This window comes from Pipra filicauda, unplaced genomic scaffold, assembly GCF_003945595.2.
Source record: "Pipra filicauda isolate LSUMZ 115617 unplaced genomic scaffold, ASM394559v2 scaffold273_size1055052_pilon, whole genome shotgun sequence".
NCBI lineage: Eukaryota > Metazoa > Chordata > Aves > Passeriformes > Pipridae > Pipra > Pipra filicauda.
This window is the reverse complement of record NW_024104391.1, coordinates 453,701-475,403: the sequence shown is the minus strand read 5'-3', so window position 1 is coordinate 475,403 and position 21,703 is coordinate 453,701. Positions and strand designations below refer to the sequence as shown.

Here is a 21,703-nt window from a genome sequence, read left to right as displayed (position 1 = left end):
CATGACTTCAGCAGTCTGCTGTAGAAGTTAAAATAAACATTTCCACAAAGAAATTGCAACTTGAGATTTAATGTACTGTGCTGAATGCATGATAACTGGGAAAGTTGCAGTGGATCCTACATCTGAAAAATATTGATTGTCTATTGCCCAAGCTGACATGCAAGTAATTAGCATAAATGTTCTATTTGCAGTAGCCTTTAGCATAAACAATGTCTGGGGACACACGTGTCATTTTTAGTATATTTTGGGCAGACCAGATCGTTGGCTCTATTAAAAGCTGCCCCAGCTTCATTAGTACGAAGCAGCTTTGTCTTTGTCCTGACTGACCAGGTAGAAACATGAATGTGGCAGCAAGCCCAGAGTCTGGGTTTGTGAATTATAGCAGTGTAGGGGTGTGGTCAGAGCATGCTGCTTGGCTTCTCAGATATTTGAGTGGCTTCTTGAGGGCTATTACAGCCAGCAGCAGCAGAAAATATACTGCTGAAATGTCTACAGTGTCCTTCTGCTATTAAGCCTCTTATTCCTACCCAAAAATGAGAACCTATTTTAAGGTTTAACAGTGTCCTTTTAAATTAGAGGCAAACTGCTCCAGGGAGATATTCAGAGTGGGTTAGGCAGTGGATACCATCACTAAACAGAGCTAGATCTGTTAAGATCAAAATGGTTGACTTGTCGCACTATAGTAATTGTTCCCTGTGGAAAAAATTCAATAGCATTGCTTAAATCACACATAGCTGATCACGTGCTCTGAGGCTTTGCTGGTGCTTAGACTAAAAGGCAGAGGTAGGGAGGAGCTGTGTCAGGAAATCTTGTCATTCTGCTGGGGAGGGGGGAAGCTTGCCTTGCATACAGTCATGTGCACAAATTGATTTTTAATTTTACACTAATGCACTACTATAATTGTTAACTCGATTATTCCTAAAAGGCTGCAGACATTATGGTTATGCCCCTGCATGTCCAAGGTACCTGCTGGGAGGAGAGCTTTTGGATGTGCAATGACAGTCACATAGTACCCAAACTGTTCAACTTCTTTTTATTACAGTAAAGCACAAAATCTGTTAATCTGCAGCCTATATAAGACAAATTGAATGGATGCTATCTTGGAAATGAATTACATACCTGAACCTTAATCATTGGTTTAAAAAAAAAAAATCCTAGTCAATGAATATAAGAAGTACTATGTTTCTATCCAGACTGGAGAATCTCTAATAACATGGGAACTGGTGCTTCTAGACAGTTGCCTTACTGCTCCTAGCAATTGTCTTTCTGGCTCTTTTTCTGGTTTAATACATGACATAGTAACATGGAGGTGCAGGGGATGCCTTAGACACAAAGAAATTCTGGATACAGAGCAGAAGTGAGTTAAGACGAAGCGCTAGGAGTATACTAATTAGATTGTATTTGGTATTCCAAAGGAAGCAATTTTTTAATCTTAGTTTGGTTCTTCAGTTTCTTTTCAAAACGAGCACAGAAACTATGCAAATCCCTGGTCTGGCTACAGGCAGTCTCTTAGGTTAAACTTTTCTCACTGTCTACACCCAGGAAGAGTGCTGAGTTTCTGTTTTGCCAGCCTCCCCCTTTCCATGCCACACTGAGAAATTTTAAGTTAACCCAAATTACCAGCATCACAAAAGGGGTACAGCTGCATGTTACTCAATCTAGGGTAAAATATAGTCTTTTGATAGCTGAGGAATACTCACTGATCCTGTGACAACAGTAGCTACTACAGTACAAGCAGTTAAGAACACTTGCTGCTTGATTATGCACATTTAATAGGCTTGCTCAATTCACTATTCATCACCCAGCACTAAGAGGAAGCCTGAAGCATCAGGCATAGCAGCACAATGCTTGGCTGTAAATGACTTCATGTAGGATGCAACTTGTCATTTGGCCTTAAATACAGTGGGATTTTTTCCTCCCTTTTTCTGAAACCTCTTCACAGAAACACTGTGTCTGCTACACTGTCTCTAACCCTCTGCTGCTTGTCCTGCTTGGTGAGGCTGGGGCTCCACACAGAAATAAGCAAGAAATGATTGCCGTGCAAAATTTATACAAGCATTACAGTTAAGGAGGGTACTCAAGGAAACCATTTTGCAGTCTTGACTATAGCACTACCTTACCTGTATGACAAATACATCTTTTCCACCACTGAACCATGAGAATAGGAACAGGATTCCACAAGCAAATGAATATTATTAGGGTTTTTTTTCCCTACATCTAACTAAGCACAGATATTTGCAGCTAACCAGCCACCCCGCTCTTCCTTTCCCCACTCCCCGGAAATTAAAATAACAAAACTACTCAAAAAGCACATGCACGGCACCGCTTTGTTCCCCGCGCTCGCCTCGCGGGGCTCGCTCCCCGCCACACCACTCGCTCCTCCGGCAGCCGCCGGCTCTCGGCTCGGCCAAAGCCCCCGGAGCCGGCAGCTCGGAGCAGAGGGCGGCCGGGGATGCAACGCGGAGGGGCGGGGAGGGAAAGGCTTTACCTGCCAGGGGCTCCTGGAGCTGCTGCATCCACGGCGGGGCGCGGCGGGCGGGCACTCAGAGCGCCGGGGCCATCGCCGCGCCGGGAGCGCCGGGGAGGGACCGCCGCCGGAGCCTGGGCGAGCCGCGGGCACACTCAGCACCGGGGCGCTGAACAGCTCCACGGAGCGCCACGGGCGGGGCCGGCGCCGCGCTCCCGCCCCCGGGCACTGGGGCCGCGCCCCGCCCGCCGCGCTGAGCCCGCCCCGCCCCGCGGGGCCCGGCACGGGCGGCGGGGGCGAGCGCGGCGGGGGCGAGCGCGGCGGGGGCGAGCGCGGCGGGGGCGAGCGCGGCGGGGGCGAGCGCGGCGGGGGCGAGCGCGGCGGGGCCGCGCTGCCCAGCGCGCCCGGGGACCGCCGGGACGTGTAGTCCCGCCGCCCGCGGGGCGCACACGGCGCCGGCTCGGCCGGGCGGGGCCGGGCCCGAGCGAGGGGCCGCAGGGCCGGGGCAGTCCCCCGGGACAGAGTCCGGCCCCGCCGCCCCCGAGCTCAGCCCGCCCGGCGTCCGCCGCTGCCCCGCCCCGGGGTGCTGCCAGTGCGGGCTGCGCTTTGCGTGGAGACTGCACGAAATATTTGACTCTGTCCTTTTTTGTCTGTTTCCTTGGGGGAAGAAAATGCTTCTTTTTATTACAGTGAAGCACAAAATCTGTGAATCTGCAGCCTACAAATAAGACAAATTGAATGCGTGTTGTCTTGGACATGAATTACATACTTGTACATTAATCATTAATAAAAAAAAAAAACAAAAAGAAAGCCAAGCCAATGAATATGAGAAGTACTATGTTTCTATCCAGACTGAGAATCTCCAATAACATGGGAACTGATGTGACTCCCATCAGTTCCATGTGAGTCCCTGCTTTTAAACAGTTGCCTTACTGCTCCCAGCAACTGTCTTTCTGGCTTTTTCTGGTTTTAATACATGATATAGTAACATGGGGAGCAGTTACAAAATGTTTGGCTCTGTCCTTTTTTGTTTGTTTTAGTTTTTCGGGGTTTTTTTGAGGAAAAAAAAAGCAATGTTAAAAAGTCCTGAGAGTTGTGCTGCCTCCTTCCCTCCCACCAAAATTCAGAAGACACATGTGGTCAGCTAAACAGAGGTAGGATTCTTCCTCATCAAAAGCAAAGTATTGCAGAAAACGCAGCAAAAAAATACTGTAATCCAACTGGAGCTGGCTTTTAGAAAGGCATCTCTAGTACTAATGTTTATATAGGGCTTTTCAGGTAGTTATGAAGCATTTTGTGAAGCAGGATGTGTTATTAGTTAACTTACAAATAAACTGGTACAGTATTTCCAAACATTTTCTCTTTACTTGCTCATCAAAAGTCACTTTTCAGTGTAGTTTTAAATTAGAAGTTAATTTACACTTTTGCTAATGACCACGATAGGAGAATCTTTCAAGTGTTGTTTAAAAGAAAAAAAAGAGTTACAGTTAACAGGTAAATTTAGAAGTTTGAGCACTAACCCATCTACCCCTGAGTTACGTGGCGTTGAAAGGTGCTGAAGACTTTGCACAGAGGATCCTGTATGCTCTAGTTCCATGAATGCCCTTGCTGTTGATGCTTTGAAACCCTGTGGTTCAACCATCACCCTCATCTAGGAGAAGATTTTTAGCAACTGTGCTGCCAGCTTTAAAGCACTGTGACAGAAAGCTGGGACAGCCAAATTACACTGGGCAGTGTGTTTTATGTCTACTCTGTGAGCAAAGCCTCCCTTTGGGTTGCCTTCATCCACATGTGGTTTATCCTAAACTAGTCATGCAGAAGTTAGATTTACTGCTTCTTTTTTCAATGGGCAGGTATTGTAGTGATTTCTTGCTCCCTTTCAGATGCTTTCTTAAATATAACAGGTTTGCTTGATAGCAAATGGATCACACAGCCACACCCTACTGAGAGAGTTCATTTCTGCAGCCATCCTAAAAAGGTGAGACGTTGATACTGATGTTACATGTTGCACAGTGATTCTTGGATTTAAAGTGCTGTCAGATCTGTGTTGTAATGGATGCCTTATCTGATCTGACTTTCTATGCCACCAGCATGCTAACTGGATCACAGCATAAGTCTGTGAATATGTACAGCTGTTTGATAATTATTCTCATCTCTGCTACATGCTGACTACTAAATTGCTTCCTGAAGTACCTTCCCCAGTGTTTTCACAAGACCCACTTAGGTCAGAATTATGTATTCTTGGTTCCCTACCTTGCTGAACTTTTCAGCATTAAAAAGTTGTAGCAAAGTACGGTAGGGAAGTTTAAAACAGCATTTACCTTATTACAACTTTTGTTTGACTGAAACACATTGCAGGTGTGGAAAGTATTTATGAAATTATGTGGCAAATGGTTCCCTCTGAATAACGACTCTTGATATTATTAAAAATGTGTTCTTGGTATAGTAAAGAACAAAATAATGGGAAAAAAAATCTTCCATTTGTCACTTCCTTCACATTCAAGTAACAATAGAAGGTACCTCAAAGCTGGGGCTTTACTGTGCAATCTGGCTCCCTCTCCAGAAGGCACTGTCAGACAGTGGGAAACCTGCCCTGACAAAGAGCCTGCCTGAGGTAACTCTAGAGCTCAGGAAAGCCTTCAGTAGTGTATGATCCTGTAGGGCCTTCCCAAACCACAAGACCACAAATAAGCAAATGTTTTGGTGCTAGTGTGGAGAACAGCCAACACTACTCCCTGCTCACTTCTCTTTGTTTCTCCACCCCATTAGTCTTAATGAAGCCAAGTTTGTTCTTCTGTGAGCTGAAAAGGTCCTGCTAAAGCAGTAACCATTTTCTGCTTTGCAAAGCAGAAAAATTGAGATATAGACACATACAAAATGCTTTCAGAATAGTTGTGAGCAATCTAAATATATTTGTTCAAACAGTAACAGTTCAGATTATCTTTCAATTAAAGGATTTAATGACGGAAGTTATTTCATGCAAGTTGCAGTAACTTAGTTAATCCAAGCCTCCTCTTTCATACCTGCAGTTCTGAACTATGACTTTTTGGACATCAGAATAGGAGAAGAAGCATTACTTTGCTTCCAAGTTCACACAGAAATTCCTGAGAACTCCCTTTTAAACTGGAATTAGGGCTGCCTAGGATGAGTTTGCTACAGTTACACTTGGTTCCATACAGAAGTAAAAGTGAAATGTCTTTATCAAAACAAGCATGAAAAGTTCTTCAAGATCTTACATATGCAGCCATCAGCCATTCAAGTACAGCTGAATAACTGGGTCCATGCATTCTGGTTTCTGCTACAGCAGAAACCAGCAGCTGTAGTGTGCTGTTGTCAGCAGCAACCAGTCTGCTTACCCTGCAGACAGTGACTCCCATTTTCCTGCACACATAGCAGAGATTTAGGGAAACCGAGACAGAAGATTAAATTTCTCCCCAGTTTCAGTGAAATCCCTGTGTTTGTCTCAGTAGGTCATCTGTCTTCTGAAGGAAAGCAAGAAAAGATTACTGATGTTATTTTCAACAGATACCTCAATGTGTTGCTTCTTTCCAAGTTTTGTACGTCCAAATTCTTATTGATGGGCTTAGTAAACATTTAATTAGCCATACTGAAGGATAACTAATCACTCTGTCTAAGGGTTGCCCAATTATGCTTTCGAAGGTTTTCTCTTATTAAAGGAAAGAACAGCAGATGTGATGATTCACCCTCACTACCTCCATTTTCTCCTCCTCTGTGAATTATAACCATATAGGCTCAATGTTTTCTTTGCCTTGCAAAGAAATAAACTGACGAATTAAAATAAAGTAAGAATGATTTCTTAAGTAGATAACAGAATACAAAAGCAGAGGTTGTGCCAAATGTTGTAGCTAAAATAAATGGCACAGTAAAAGCCACATAAAATTGAAAGGATATATAACAGAATAAATTCAAGGTATTTGCTCAAAAATACAACTACTTTAAAAAATTCATAGATACAACCTTGATCTGCCCTTAAGTAGTCACTATCTAAATAGGGATTTGAGATTATTTTTAGACCTTCCAGTTCACATAGAGAGTACTGAAAACTGACTTGAGGTGTCTTGCATAAGTCTTTCATGATTCTGCCATTTGAAGTTCAGTGTTTCATCAATGAGAAATACCATGGCACAGTATTCTATGTGTGTCATTGCAACACTTTTTTTACCACTGTTTCAAGTGTAGATATCAACTGCACAGATAAAATAGACTGAACTGAGAAAGCAATTGATTTTAAAGCATCAGTTAACAAACCAGGAGCAAAAAAGCATGAAATAGTTGTAAATGTACAAGATTTCAGAATTATGACAGGGAAATGTCAGACAGTAATGCTAAAAGGCATTAATTAGACAGTCCAATCTTTTCTGCTAATTCTCAAAAATTTGGAGATTCCATGAGACAGCGACCAAGATATTTTTTAGTTATATGATTTAAATTGTATACTTTCATCTATTAGTATCCACAGTAGGAAATCAATTTCTCCATTGTAACTTTATGCCGTGGCTTCCAACACTCTCCCCGTGGAGCCTACGTGAAGAGAGAAAAACTTGAGACAGGAAGATTTTTTCCTAAGACAGAAAACCTGTGCCTTATTCATCATGAGGCAGCTGTCCTTTGTGTAAAGAAAACTGATTATACTGACCTGCCATCGGTGAGGAAGGATAAAGGGTTTCATAATGACTAAACTGTATCTGAAGGTATTAGGAGGAGTTGCTCAAGAGAATGAAATTGGGTTCATTTTCCATTGATAGTTAATTGTATTGATAAAGACAAATATTTCACTGACATGGTCCCCAAAAGGCAAGTTTGCCTGTTCTGCTGCTGCACTTCTAGTTTAACTGCTCTAGCAGAGTGGCATTTCAAGTCTCTGTTTCTGAAGGGCAGGCAAACACGGCATGGCCCTGCAATTGGTTTCCTAAAAGGTGTGTGCTAATTTAACACTGAATCCTTAAAAGTAAAAATATTTCATTCAGCTTCCTAAATACAGTCAGAATAATGCCCATAAACCCTGGCATTCAAAATTACTCAGATTTGCTTCAAAAGACAGCAGCAATTGCTTCTAAATTCAGCTTCCCATAAAGAGCTGAAGGCCTGCCATGTGCAAAACCACTACTGCAGCCTTGCAAAATTGATTTTAAATTACTTGTTGGACCACACAACCAGAAGGCAAGTTACCATAGATTAAGACATGAAGACATCTAGTAGCTGACAGTTTGTATTCTCATTTGGTATTTATGGCACATGAAGTTAGCTTGATTGCCCATAATTTACAGAGGGAATTTTTTTATTGGTATGGATGAGAATTATCTTTCTTTAGCAGGGAAAAGAATGCAATACTTTTAATCTAAGAATATTTTTAACCTTGTTATTTCTAGTACAACGTGTTATTTAACATTTTATTTCCAGTGCAACCTAAAGGAAGAAAAAATGACACCCCCTCAATGACTGAGTGCAGCCCAACAAAGCTTTCTTCAGGCCACCACCAAAAACTTCATTTTAATCACTTTTATGCTCTTAACTACAAACTTTTTATCAAAAAGCAGTATGTTGTTGAAATGTTTCCTTAATATAAATTTCAGTCAAATCAACTATTTAGAGCAGCTTGCATTTAGAAAATGTTGAGAGTTAAAAATAGCATAATTGAAGCAACTTTCTTGTACTTTTTTTCACTTAATATTTCTCTCAGTTCTCAGAGTTTACCTGCAAGACAACAATATCACAATTTAGGTAGCTATCATCAGATATCTAGTACTAAAAAAATGTACTAAGTTCAAAATCATAAGAGGTTTTGTTACCTCTTATAAGATGACCAGGGTGGGTGATTTATCCAGCATCTGGATGATATCTTTAGGGAACGAGATGTTCTGCAGTTTGCAGGTAGGTTGTTTTACCTTATCAGCACTGGAAAACAGTCTGAAATCTTTATTTTCTTCTCTTTCTTGACCTTTATTTCTCTTATTTGTTCATTAGAAATCTAAGAAATCTCATTTTAAAGCCCACTTGACAAGTATCTTGAGATCTTTCTAGATCCTAATGGAAAAACAGGTAAAAGGGAAGGATTAAAATCAGAGAGTCACTATGGAAAAACCCATTAGGTTGAAGGCACACAATCCATCATTATGTTCCAAGGCAGAATGTACAAAAGGCAGCAAAGCAGGAGTCAAACATTTATTTTCAGTTTCAGATCTTTTTGTTGCTCAGCAAATTGAATAATTATGGTTGGATCTGCAATTTTTAAGCAGTGTAATTATCCAGACTGGTAAACTGTGCTTCAGATTTCTGAAAGAATGGGTATCCTTTTTCAAGTTCTACTGGCCAGAATAATTGCAGCTTCCAAGTGAGCAACAGGAGACAAAGATTGCTTTTGGTCTTGTCCCAGTAAACAGAAACATCCGGGCATCTCATGCTCTTGTTCTGTGAACAAGTTTAATGACCTGTAATAGACACTACAGACTTGTTTCTCTGGGCACTCAAAATGGCTCTGGTTTTTGATCCTCCTGTTCAGAGCAGTACACTCATCTGTATTCCTTCTTGTTCACTGTCCATCCTTGGGAATGCAGAGATTCCTTATTTGATTTATGGAACATAGAAAGGTCCCTAGTGAAGGGACCACTCCCCTTTATTTTAAGAAACCAAAACAAACCAGGATCAGCACGTGCTGAGTACATGAAATAATCTGACAGCACAGTTACTAAATTTAAGGATTTTTCTGGTTAGTTCTTTGTACTTTGAGTGCTTACTAGTTTATGTTAATTTTTTTTAAATGCTAGTCCCTTCTTGATTTTTGGGCTTGCCATTAAATCAGAATTGAAATTAGTACCGAGTAGTAGGTGCAATCTCCTAACTTGAGTTTTGGCAGTTCTTTCCCCTTGCATAGTATTGCCAAGACATTTCAAGATAATGGACTACCTTCCCCTTAGGGCTCACATTTTGTTGATTATTTTCCTTCAGTTTTTAATGTCTGAATTTCCCTTGTAGAGAGAAGGTGTACGCAGAGCTTCTGTTTAAAGCTTGAGAAAATAACATTAAAGCAAAAATTTGTCCTTAAGTCTGACTTGAAAGCTCTCCAAATCGTGGTTAATATTGATTTTTCTGGATAGCACGGTGGTTGGGGAACTTAAATGTGCCTACAGATCTGTCACTCATAACTTGGAAATGTAAGACTATAGAGAAAGTGGATCGTTGAGGTATAAAACAAAAATTAGTTTGGTTTTTTTTTAATGAGTGAATGAAGTGTATTAACAGATCAGATATTTTAATGTAATGTAGGAGATCTGTGGCTTTTAAAACCTGCTGAGAAATTGTTCTGAATTCTTTGAACACGATACATTTGTTAGATTGTTACTTTCAATATTTCCGAAAAGTTTAGTTTTATAGACATAAATATAGGTATCAAAGAACACACCTCATTGCCAGCCATCAGTAAAAAGCCCCTTGTTTTGGAACACATTACCAACTTCAGTCTGTGAGATGTTCAAAATTCTTTTCTGGGGAATCCTGTAACTGATGGGTTGCCACAGAAATAGTGAGTGTTCATTCTGAGATGATTTTTTTAAGTAGTTCAGCAAAATCTCCATTAAAAACCTTCATGAAAGGTTGCTCTCTTTCAAGAATTTAGTGACAAGACATGATTTAATTAAAATTTTTTCTATGATTTTCTAAATTCTGGCCTGGTGTTTTACTTTAGGTAATATTGTAGAGGTAAAATGCTTAAAATGTCCCAAAGTTCAATAGAATTGGTGTCCTGTGACATGAGTAAGTACATGCAGTTAAACTGCATGAATGAACAATTTGATGAAGGGTTTTCAATAGTGCCAATATCCAAGAACAATATGAAAGACATTTGGACTCCAAAAGATCTTTGTCTTTTGCTCAGAGAAATGAAGAATATTTAGTTTGTGACTTGTCGTTGAAACTTCCCTGTAAACTAAGATTATGAGATAGCTTCTACCTCACCTCATGTCTTCCCAGTCTCTGTAGCACTTCCTTGGGGTGTTTTTGGAGCTGTGTAGCAGATGCCGTGCAGCAGTACTGCTTTGTGAGGAAGGGAGGGAAGGAGCACAGCCAGGCAGACAGCAGAGGAGACCGACAGTTCTGTGTCTGACACTGTGCTCTCCATGCTGAATAGACAGAAGTTATGATTTGGAACACAGGGAGGGAAAAGCATGATTTAAACAACTTAGCATAAATTAGGCAAAATGGCTATGAATACAGAGTTACTTCAAGGGAAGAAAGTGTTTCTTTAATAAAACTTTACCCAAGAGATCTGTCTGTCAGAGAACAAACACAATATGAGAATGTTATGCAAATACTGTGTAAACACGAGATTCAAAGAGAAGACCCTGAGCCTTTACAGGCAGCTTTGAAAAGTACCAAGGAGAAGTTTTAATCTGTTGCTACCCTTTGGAAGGGCAAACTGGTTGAACTGAACTAATCCATATAATAGCAGGGAAGTATTTATCACTGAAATGTGTTATTTCCATAGCATATCACCAGTGCTGTAATGCTAAGAAAGGCTGAAAATTCAGTTTGAATATTTACGTTCAGATTTTGCGTCTTTTCACCTCTGAAAAGTGCTTTTATTTGAATGCCTAAGCCAATGTTATTGGTGTACCTACAATGAAATTAGAGCTAGATTTCCAGTTGTAATTTCAGACTTTCGAATGCTTTGATTCTTGGGAGTGCCTGCTGCAACTATTTTATTGTGGATCATTCAGTAATTCTCTAAAAATGTTATCATTTTAATGAGTTGGGCTGGGTCACTTCTAGAAGAGTAGATCTCTAGGCTTGACTTTAGGAACACAAAGTGGAAAACATTGGCCTGGCTCTATAGTTAATATTTTAGAGGTTTGGTTAAATTGCTTTAAATAATTGGATGTTTGGCCTGAAATCAGTTGTTTCACCTGCTGTGCAAGAGGCCGACCCACACACAGAGTGGGGTATTTGATGTTGTCAGAGAACCTGCTAAAATGTGCAGCATCCTGGGTCTGTGAATCTTCTTGTTTCTTCTTTTTGCTGTTCCTAGGGAGAAAGTGTGTACCTTTTATCAGATGTGATCTTTTATTGGAATTCCACTCTCTAATGAAACCAGATAATCTCTTACCCCACAAAGTGACTGGATCTTCTCCAGGCCCAAAGCATGTTTAATAGCAGCAAAGACTGAACTTACCCTCTGTGCTGGGACAAACACTTCACAGAAATCAGGAGCTCCAAAATGTTTTGTTGCTTTTTCTCCTAATTGTGTTAGTAAGGTCCAGCCAGTCAAATAAAGCTCTAGGAGATTTGAATATTATCCTCCACAAGGAAAAGTCAGGGAGGTAAATGAGAGATGCTGGGAAATGTTTGTATTGCTTTCTCCTTAAAACAACAACAACAGCAAAACCCAGAGGAATTTAATTTCTGGCTGACTACCTTTGGCAGTGTCTCCTATATCTCACAGGGTTATGGACTGTGTATGGTAGCAGTTTCCAGTTTCCACATTAGCCTTAGGAGGAAGTTAGATGATCTATAAGTAAATACTGTAAGCATAAAAACTGTGCTGAAGCCTTTCATTATTCATTTGCATTGGAGGTTTTGGTTTTTAGAAGACGACTCCATTGATGTTATGGATGATTTTACTGTTTTGTTTGATGTTTTATTTATGTTGAAGTATAAAGCCAGTTGTCATGTTACTTTTTAGTACTAGAACATTAAAATATCATTATTCTTTTTGTGAGCTATTTGAGAAATGAAAAACAAGTATTTGCCCCTTTCATAATCCTTCAAAAATACTAAATTTGTGGAAGATTTAATTATTTAAATTAGGCAATAACAAATTTTTGCTTAGCATATTTGAAAAGCCAGGCCATTAATTTAGATTGCTAATCATAGATCAAGCTGCCTTCATTTGGACATCTGAGTTGGGAAATTTCAGAATCCTTTGTAATTCAAATTGGTTTAATATTGAGTAATTGTCATAAACAGTTTACCTTATTAGGTTTTAGTAAAAAAGTTGACTTTGATTCTCAGATTAACATTAAATAAGAGATTATTTCAAGAAAATTTGAGCATAGATTGTTAAGTAGTACAAGGAGGAGGGAAAGGACTAAAAAACTGATTAAAAAAAATTCATAAAGTATTAGTCCATGCTGAAGCCATATGGTGCCTATCTGGTGAAAAATTTGCTGTAATAAAAAGTCAGAAAAAAGTTTAACAAGATTCCTTAAACAGACTTCATTATCTGCTAAAACAGAAACCTCTGAGAAAACAATGTTGGAGAGACGCGATGTAATTAACACATCGCATAATGAAGCAAATCAAAAGATTAGACCAAAGTCAAGAATTGAACAATTTCTCTATTTCCTTCTATTTTTTTTGTCAGAAAACAGAAACAAGGCCCAAAACACCCAAAACAAAAACAAAAAAAAGAAACAAACAAAAAAATACTCAAACAAGCATTTGTGGCTACTTGGGGTGATCTTGCTTGTTGGCTCTATTGAATTCCTCCTGGTTTTGAAAGGAAGATTTTAGCCTTTAAAGCTACAGGTTCTATGATTTTTTTATTTAAGCTATTCCCACTGAGTGTTTAGTTTTAAAAACTTACTGATTACTGAATTCCTTCATTCCTCTGAGGACACAATTGAACAAGAGAGTCAGGAGGTAGAGGGGTTGTAAACACATGAATTTGGTAGAAATGTCAGTGACTGCTGGTTAACATTTTTTCTGATATGACATAGTTTTCTCTTCCAGTGAAACATTCTTGGTTTGTACTATCAGAGATTTGTTTTTCAAGTGCTAAGCTACCGAGTTCCTTGCTTTTATCTCCTGCAAGCCTTTGAGTGTCTCTTTTGAAACTGTCACCTGCGGTAGGTTCAAAACCACCTCGAGCTGTACAACAGGTGGAAGATCATCTCAGCCTCAGAGTATTGTTCAGGTTAGATGCTCTCTGGAGACTGAAAACTTGCTACAGACTGGATTTCTGTGCTAAGCACTTCTGTTCTCCAACACTGACTAAAAGAATATGAAGGTGACATTGAACACCCCAATTTGTTTTTCAGAGTTCTTTTTCTGTGTGACATCACCCTTGAATTTCCAATTTAGTATTTTAGCAGTTTCACACCCTGTGATAAAAAAATGGATTGCATCAAAAAAACAATGTAATTGGTTTCTTTTGATTTTATGATACTTTCCAAAATATCTTCAGTTAAGTAAAAAATAAAATGGATTTGAACAGCAGGCAAATTGTTATTAAAAGGATTATGAGCTTGTATCTATGCTGAGCATTTGCCACAAGCCATTTAATTGTGAAATTGAGAATGAACAGAAATGTGGTTTTGTTCAAAGCCATTTAAATAACTCTTCATTTCCCTTTCTCAACTGATTTTTCTTTTTTTCAAATTGTATCTGTACTGAATTCTGACTGAAGAATTGGACTGGGGGCTGGGGGAGGGCAGTTTCACAGGCTGGGAGGGGGCACAATTTAGTCTAGTGAAATTTTTGCCCAGTCTCTCACTAATGGCTTCCTTAAAGGCATATGCTCTGGAAAAGTAACAAGTTAAGCATTCAAGGGAATATGATTGTAGAAGTGCCAGAAATTGTAAGCTATTTAATTACCATTGCCACTGGAGTATTTCCTGCTAAAAACAAGCTTTCCAATACTCAGCTTGTATATTTAAAACTTGGACACTTTTATTATATAATTCTGCAATTCTAGAAGAATTGTTTACTTACAGAACCATAGAATAGTTTGGGTTGAAAGGGACATTTAAGGGTCATCTAGTGCAACTCCCCTGTCATGGGTTCGGACATCCACAGTGTTGGATTTCCTCACATCGATGAGGTGCCAAGAACCTCTTTTGCTAATTTCTATAGACCCTTTGGGGCTGAGCAGTTTTGTAAAAGCAATTTGTCAATTTATTTGACCAGGCCTGCCTAATTTATGCTGTGCATCCCCCTGGATCATTGGTGTCAAAGGTTCTGTCACCATTTTGGCAGATGAGTGAAATATCTTTCCTTCTCAAATGCTTAGAGTGCCCAAGTAACCAAGGGAATTCTGAAGCTTATGCAGAAATAAATAAAATATACTCTCTTGATAATGCTTATGTGCATTTGTTGAATGCAGTATGAAGGTAATTTATCCCAATTTTTGTAAAAGATATGGAATGAGAACTGAAAAAAGCATTAGTTTGTGTTACAAAATTTCAAAGCTTTTAGTGTAGAGTTTACTGTAAAGGTTTCTCCTTACTGAGAGCAGGTTCAAAATTAGCCAAAAGAGGTGGACCAACTTTTGGGATTTTCATTATTTATTTTTGTATATTGTGTGCAGAAGATTTTTGTCAAGATATGTATGATTTCTTCATTAAGCTTATTTACCAGCTGGCAGTTTAGGGTTTCTTAATGCTTTGTGCTTTGCATCTTAAACCCCTCATTTTCCATATGTCACCAGTTTGTTTTTTCCAGCTCCCTTCCTCAGGGCTGAACAAGGCATAGGTTCAGAGCAGAGGAGGCAGCACAAAACCTTTCCATCCTACAGGCAGACACCAGGCACGACCAGCAGCCCCACTGAAGTCTTTGCTCTAGAAGATCACTTCACCTTTGTGCTCAGTACTGACCCAGGAAGAGAAGAGTCTGGGCCCTCCGACTCTGAACAAAAGGTTCCGTGGAGGAAATGCTCAGACTGGAGTCAGTCACATCAGCTCTTACTGACACGGTACCTTTCAGTCTCCTCTGCATGCCAGCAAAGTGCAGCAAATCAAAGCCACCACGTTATGTTCTGGTTTGGGAGTTGCCAGGCGGCGTTTGGAGCAGAAGGTGCTCAGCAGTTTGCTGGGCAGCTCCTGCAGTCAGGGGCTGTGCAGTCTCCTGGCAGAGATGGGGAAATGCAATTTGTAATTATGGGAATCGTAACCGAGAATTAGCTGGCTTTCATTTCAAAGCTAAACTAGCTAAACACAGTGTCAATTCTGATTTCTATATTTATTTCCTCATCTAACAAAACAGAACAAAAAATTCTTTGTATCTGATTCTGTCTTCCTTCTGCTATGGGAGGTGCTCTTCTGAGGTAAGGCACCATAGGACAGTGGCTCTCCTGAGTTAATTGGGAAACAACATAGCATGTAAACCATTTCCTTATTTTCTCAATCTGATAAAATGGATTTTCTTTTTATATTCATTATAATAATTGCCATTACCACTAGCTGCATGCTGTGGCACTGGAGAACTGTTTGCTTAGTTGGTTAACATTTGTTGGATTTGTTTATGCACCATCCAGTGTCACTTGATATGAAAACTTACCAAGACATATATTTACCTACCATTTAATCTAACTCTGTAATATAGAAGAGGTACAGAACTAATCATAGGTCATCAAATAAGATAGCTGTTCTTTGTGTTGTTATTAAAACACCAGAATGCTGTCATTAGGCATTATCTGCTGAAACAGATATCACAGGACCAAGAGAAAGCAAATTTGCAGTCAGGAGACTGAAAGAAAAAGTGTTGCAAAATACTTGTCCTCTGGAAACACTTCTTAGTCACAGATAGTGAACAACATTAAAGTTTGCTGTTGGGTATTTTTTCTTTGACTCTATTTTAAAATAACTGGGTATGGAAGGTATTTAAGAATGACCTAGCAAGGACAAAGACTTGATAGTGTGTACATTTTTCCAGACAGAAAATTTAAAAATATGCTCTCTGCTTATTGGAAAGCAACCCTGCACAGTTGTCAAGTCCTTTTATTTGTGTTTATTAACAAAAAGAACGTGAAGGGGACACACAGCTTCTGCAAATGAAGGGGGCTTTCTGCCACATATCCTTATTTTCATTCCTTTTTACTGTATCTTGACCACAGTATTTTTTCATAGTTTCTGTGTGCAAAAGCTGTGATAGGACACAACAAATTCTCGTTATTTCTTGAAGATTACTACCTGTGAGCCAAACACTGATAAGAGCCACTATCAACAGCACACTAAGAAATATAATCTTTCCTGAACTTGAGTTTTGGTTTGACCTCTGATCTCCAAATGATTTGCTTTCAGGGCCTTGTTTGTGGCCTCGTTTCTCTGTGGTGTCTGAAATGCCATCAACAAGGAAGTACCAAGGCAAACACACTGTCTGCATGGCCAGGAGCTTGGATGTCAGGAGCTAGTTTGGATTAACTAAACCAAGGATTTAGATCTGAATTCAGCAGTGAATACCTTGCGTGGGACAAGGTTCCCTCTCCTTTGTACCTGCATGGACACCTGTAAAGCCTTGATTTCACCGTGATCTGCAATGGCTTTGTTTTTCAGGTCAGAACACTGACTAACAGGAAAAACATTGCTCTGCCAGCCTTGCTTTTGACAGTAACTCCTCTTTTTACACTAACACAGTGTTCCTAGCTTTGATAGATTTTTATGCCATTGTTTTAGAGTTAGGTGTATGCTTCATTAAATAAGGGTTAATTTGGTATTTGAAGTATGCTAGTTGTCTTGCTCATTTCAGAAATTCTGGCTTGCAGGTTAAGTTTCTATTAAAAGGCATAACACTGAAGCTAATCTTCCAGTAAATTAATTAAATAGTTTAATACCATGAGCATTGCTAAAGTTTTAATCAAATAAAATGTAATCTCTGTGCAAAATGTTCCCATCTCCTTTCACTGGAACAGGCTTTGCCTGGTTTTGTGTACTTTTCCTGTGCTGTTATGCATGACCTGCAGCAGGGATCTTCCTGACTGCTAAAAGAATCCTCAAGAAACACCTAATTTCAAATATGTACATGGTTACATTATTATGTAGAACAAAATTATTAAATATTCACCTTGTCATGTTTTCCTTTACCCTCCTTTTGCTCACATGCACTCTGAATTCACTTGATATAACAAAATAATCCATCTCTCCAAGTCTGTGGTCGTCTGCCTGATTTATCAAGCTGAAAGAACATGGTAAGGATAGCCAAATACAGTTGCTACAGTGTAGCATGAAAGTTATTGCTCTTACTATAACTAAAAGTAGAAAACTGAAATAAATTGAGTTGCTCTGCTGCCTTAAAATGGAGTCATATGTTTGGGCAATTCATATGCAGGAGCTGGGAAGAGCCCACAAGCATCATGTAAACAGAGATCCGGGGTCTGAGGCCTAAGGTCTTTGCAGCTGAAACAAGCACTTAAAGCAGCTTTGAAACAGAAGTTCACTATTTAAACTCCTGGTGTTGGCTTCACTGAGACAATAGATATCTTTCACATGAGATGGATCTGAGGACTTGTTGCTTTTGTATTACCATGGTTATGGCCTAAGAAAGCTCAAAAACATGCAAAGAATTCAGATTTGGTCTCCCATCCTCACTTTTCAGTTTAGAAAGGCTTGCCTTTTCTAAGGCATGCTTCCTGTGAACAGTTTTGTCCAAAACCTTCCCCAGTTGTTTTCAGCTGTGACTTTTCTGGGTTCATTCTTGTCGACAGCCTGGGTTGTGCAGGGCCTGTTCCTTCTGCCACAGTGTTCTCCTCTCACAAACATGGAGAATACCCTTTTGCCTCCTCTCTTCAGGGTCCCAGCCCATCCTCTGGTCTGTAAAATATCGCTCCCAGTATAGAGAAGCAGAATTGCTAAATAGTTGAGAAACAACCTTTAAAGCCTTCTGGAAGACAGCCACTTCTAAACTAACAGAGGAGATGTTTTTTAACTACAGACCCGAATTTTGCCTTTTTGTATGCTTTGTATTACATTAATGTTGTGGGGTTTTAAGAATTGTACATCTTTCACCTGTACAGCAAATGGAGCCTGCCAACATAACCCTGGTTTGTCTGCAAAGTGGATTCAGAATTCCTGCTCTTTTGAAATCAGTGTCTGATATTGGCCAGCACTGGAGACAAGACTGAGCTAATCATAGGCATAATCAGGCTAATATAACAATTCTTGTGTTTCTAGCTTCTGCTCAGTACAGTAAAAATATCATCAGAAAGCCCTAATTTTGAAGTCTTTGCTCAAGTAGATAAGTTAATCCTCTGTGTATAAAATTTCAATTGAACAGTATTTAAGTACTAAAAAATGTAAAATAAAATTTACTAAAACATCAGTGAGCCTGAATAGATCAAAATAGCACAAGGAAAGGGAACAAGTCCAGTTATCTTTGGAAATCCACTATGCATTATCCTATTTCTTTTTTCAGTTCTGAAATCTATATGCAAATGTATTAGACATAGCTGATATGGGTTTGGACGAGATTAAAATCACTTTCTTTGCATCACTTGGCCTTACTCTGATCTCTGTGATTATATTATGGAAAGTAGAAAGAAATACAGAACAAGAATATCTTAATTTCTTCAGTTTTGCCAACTAGATCTGGCAACTGAATGGAAAACTGTTGCAGTTCTTTAGCTTGATTAATTTATGCGTGGAAGGCAAATGTATATTCCATATAGTATCTGACAGGAGGATTAAGTATACTGGCAAAGTACAGACCTCAGGATGAAACCTTCCCTGATAAACAGAAGAAAGCTTTGTTTGACAAGAGGCTGGAAATAAGGCAGAAATTAAATTCTTACTTTCATCATTCACATGAACCTTTTTAATCTTTATGTGCTGGCTCTTTTTGAGAGGACACTAAACGGTATAGAATCGAGTTTTGGCTTTTGCTTGTTTTTGTCAGCCAGAGTAATTTCCAGAAGAGGTTTTGTAATGACTCAGTAGTGTGAGATTCCTTGGCCTGTAAGGATGTGTAGACAAGCAGCTGTACTAGCAAGAATTCTGATTGAATGAACTGCAGTAACAGTTTTCTTGAGGTTACTGTTAAAGGAGGTTTGTAGACTGTTTCTAAGCATTCAGTAGCCAAAGAAACCTTATTAGGTTTCATAGTAGCACTTTGCCAAATCTGCCCACCTAGGGAATCAGGAACACATACTTTCACATGTGGTAAACATGACCTTTTAAAAGATTTCTTTTTTTTTCCCCCTCTGGTGGGATCACTGATCTCCTACCAGAGAATCTGTGGAATTCACTAATGCATTTTAAAAGCATGGAGAGCATTACATAGAAATGGGCTTTAGTTTTACTGAAGTGCAAGTGGACTATAAAATACACAAACCAGTAAGAACTCAGGCTATACTTCCTAGGAGGCTGAAGCCATCTGAGATCACAAGTTTGCAGCCTGCTGCTGGTCTGACATGGATGCACAGGCAGTGCTGGATAGTGCTTTTCAGAAAATTTGTCTTCTTTGGTGAAGATGTAGTTTTCCACTCCCAAATTTGTTAACTGTACGTGCCTGTGCTGGTGGAAGGGAAGGGGGTGAAATAAATAAAGAGAGAGAAAGAATAGAGGAGCACATATCTAGCTCACTTGGAGGGTACATTTTTATGTCATTTTAGGATTGTGTGTTTATGTTCTGTTTGACTCAGCTTAAGAGGGGACTTCCCTTGAGTGCCAGTGCCAGGTCTATCCAACTGGCTGGGCACCAGCAGCTGGGGAGCTGCATCAGTGTGGCACTGTCCTGCAGCTGGCACATCCCACAGCTGAAATAACTGCAATAGGAGACATGTTTGGGGATGATACTGCATTGGTTTATGTAGATATAACGCTCTTTAAATCCCAGAGGAGGTTAGAAATTAATCATGTCATGGATAACCTTGGTAAAGCTCCACTTGCTTGCTTGGCAGGTCTGTTCCAGTGCAATAGATTTCTTTAGATCTTTTCATGATGGCAAGTATTTCAGAAGGAAGTTTATGTTCTTGTTTGCTGTGGCAGCATCACAGCTGTGGCTGCTACAGTTTCTGGCTGTTCTGGTAGCAGTGTGATACATTGGCATCTTTCTTCCTGCAATATGTGGTCCAGTATTGATTAAAGTAGAAGGGCTGAAGTTCTGCTCATGTTATGACACTGAGTAATTCTCACTTGTAAAATCCCTTTTTCGGTGAAATTGGATAAAGTTTGAGTAGCAACTGCAGTGGCTGATCTGCTCTCAAGGCACCAAAATCTAGCTCGAAACAAACTGACCTGTGGCTAACTACTGTTGAGGAAGACATTTCTACATTACTTTGTATAATTTTACTTCAGTATGCAAGAGTAGTTTTACTACTCTACTTTTCCTGTGCTCATGATAATTGTCACCATCTTTGCAGTTATGTTGAGTTTTGTCACATAGAAATGATTGTAAAAGCTTTCCCAAACCAGGGAAATTAAAGGCCTGTGACCACAAAGTACTGGTTTAAGCCAGTTGTTCTTTTTGGTTTGTGGCATCTGTGCAGCCAGCAGCTACCTAGACTGTGTTTTAAATCCTTAGTTTCTTGCTGTTGCTTAAGCTTTATTTTTCTATTTCTGAATTTTCTGTCTGTCTGTATAATAACACTTAGCACTTCTCATAGTAAAACCTAGAATCACTGTGATTTTTTAAAGCACAAATTTATCAAGTTAGAGGAGTAATTTCAGAGATGAATGTGGTCCAAAACATCTTTGCTAACTACTGTATTTTGATCTTCTAATTTAAACAATAAAGAGTGAAACTGAGACCACAGAGGAGTTCACCACTAGTTTTAAGGAGAAGCAAACCTTGCAATTCAGGCCTTCTGCTATAACTAGACCTGTCATTCAGATCAATTATGAGATCTTTAATTTGGACTCTGCGGTGACTTTTATATAATAATGTTTTCTTCGAACTGCATTGATGTGGGTCACTACCAAGCATTAAAAAACAAACCCCAAACCTGAGATGCTGTGGGTACAAAGCACATGCTGAGAGCTGTGTCATGATGGTGTAATTTATGTCTCCCTGGATCTCCTGGGAAATCATAACAAATGAACAGAGAGCATTCAGCTTCTGAAGCAAGAGGGAAGAAGAAGCATCATCCTTCAGTGAACGATGAGAAATGAGGAGACCACACTGTTTTATACCACTGAGCTTTCAGCTCACAGTCGGGCAGCTTCTAGGTTTGTGTGGTTTAGAAACGGAGCAGGAGACCGTCAATACTGAGACAAGCAGAAGAAACCTTTCAAATATGACTCTTGTTCCAATATTGCAAACCCATCATACTTAGATTTATGTGCCCTGTGTTGCACCTTTCATTTATTGGTGAGCTTCCAATTGGTTTATTTCTCAGAATTAAGTCTCAAGAAGATGCTTATTTATTGATATTCATTCCAGTTATCTTTGCAGAAAACACAACTCTTTATGTACTGTTAACTCTCAGATCCGTTCCTTTGATGTGATAATTTCAGGTTTGGTCCCAGGTGAATTAATTACTTTCTTTTCAGTTGAAGGTGTTAGAAAGTCGTGTGA

At 39.5% G+C, this 21,703-nt stretch overlaps 2 protein-coding genes across 15 annotated transcripts in view; one reads left to right on the top strand and one right to left on the bottom strand.

Moving 5' to 3' along the window:
- The window catches only part of SMPD3 (sphingomyelin phosphodiesterase 3), a 96,902-nt gene extending 94,311 nt beyond the window's left edge, over window positions 1-2,591 (bottom strand). Inside the window, exon 1 of the mRNA XM_027750019.2 lies at window positions 2,489-2,591. The gene's annotated coding sequence lies outside the window, so the exon portion shown is untranslated. The remainder of the gene's footprint in view (window positions 1-2,488) is intronic.
- ESRP2 (epithelial splicing regulatory protein 2) overlaps window positions 1-21,703 on the top strand; it is a 180,198-nt gene that overhangs the window by 9,049 nt on the left and 149,446 nt on the right. For 12 of the 14 annotated variants that reach the window (XM_039382521.1, XM_039382527.1, XM_039382530.1 and 9 more), the window contains exons 3-4: window positions 3,508-3,621; window positions 4,351-4,445. The exons of the other annotated variants lie outside the window; for them this stretch is intronic. The gene's annotated coding sequence lies outside the window, so the exon portion shown is untranslated. The remainder of the gene's footprint in view (window positions 1-3,507; window positions 3,622-4,350; window positions 4,446-21,703) is intronic. 14 annotated transcript variants of the gene reach the window in all.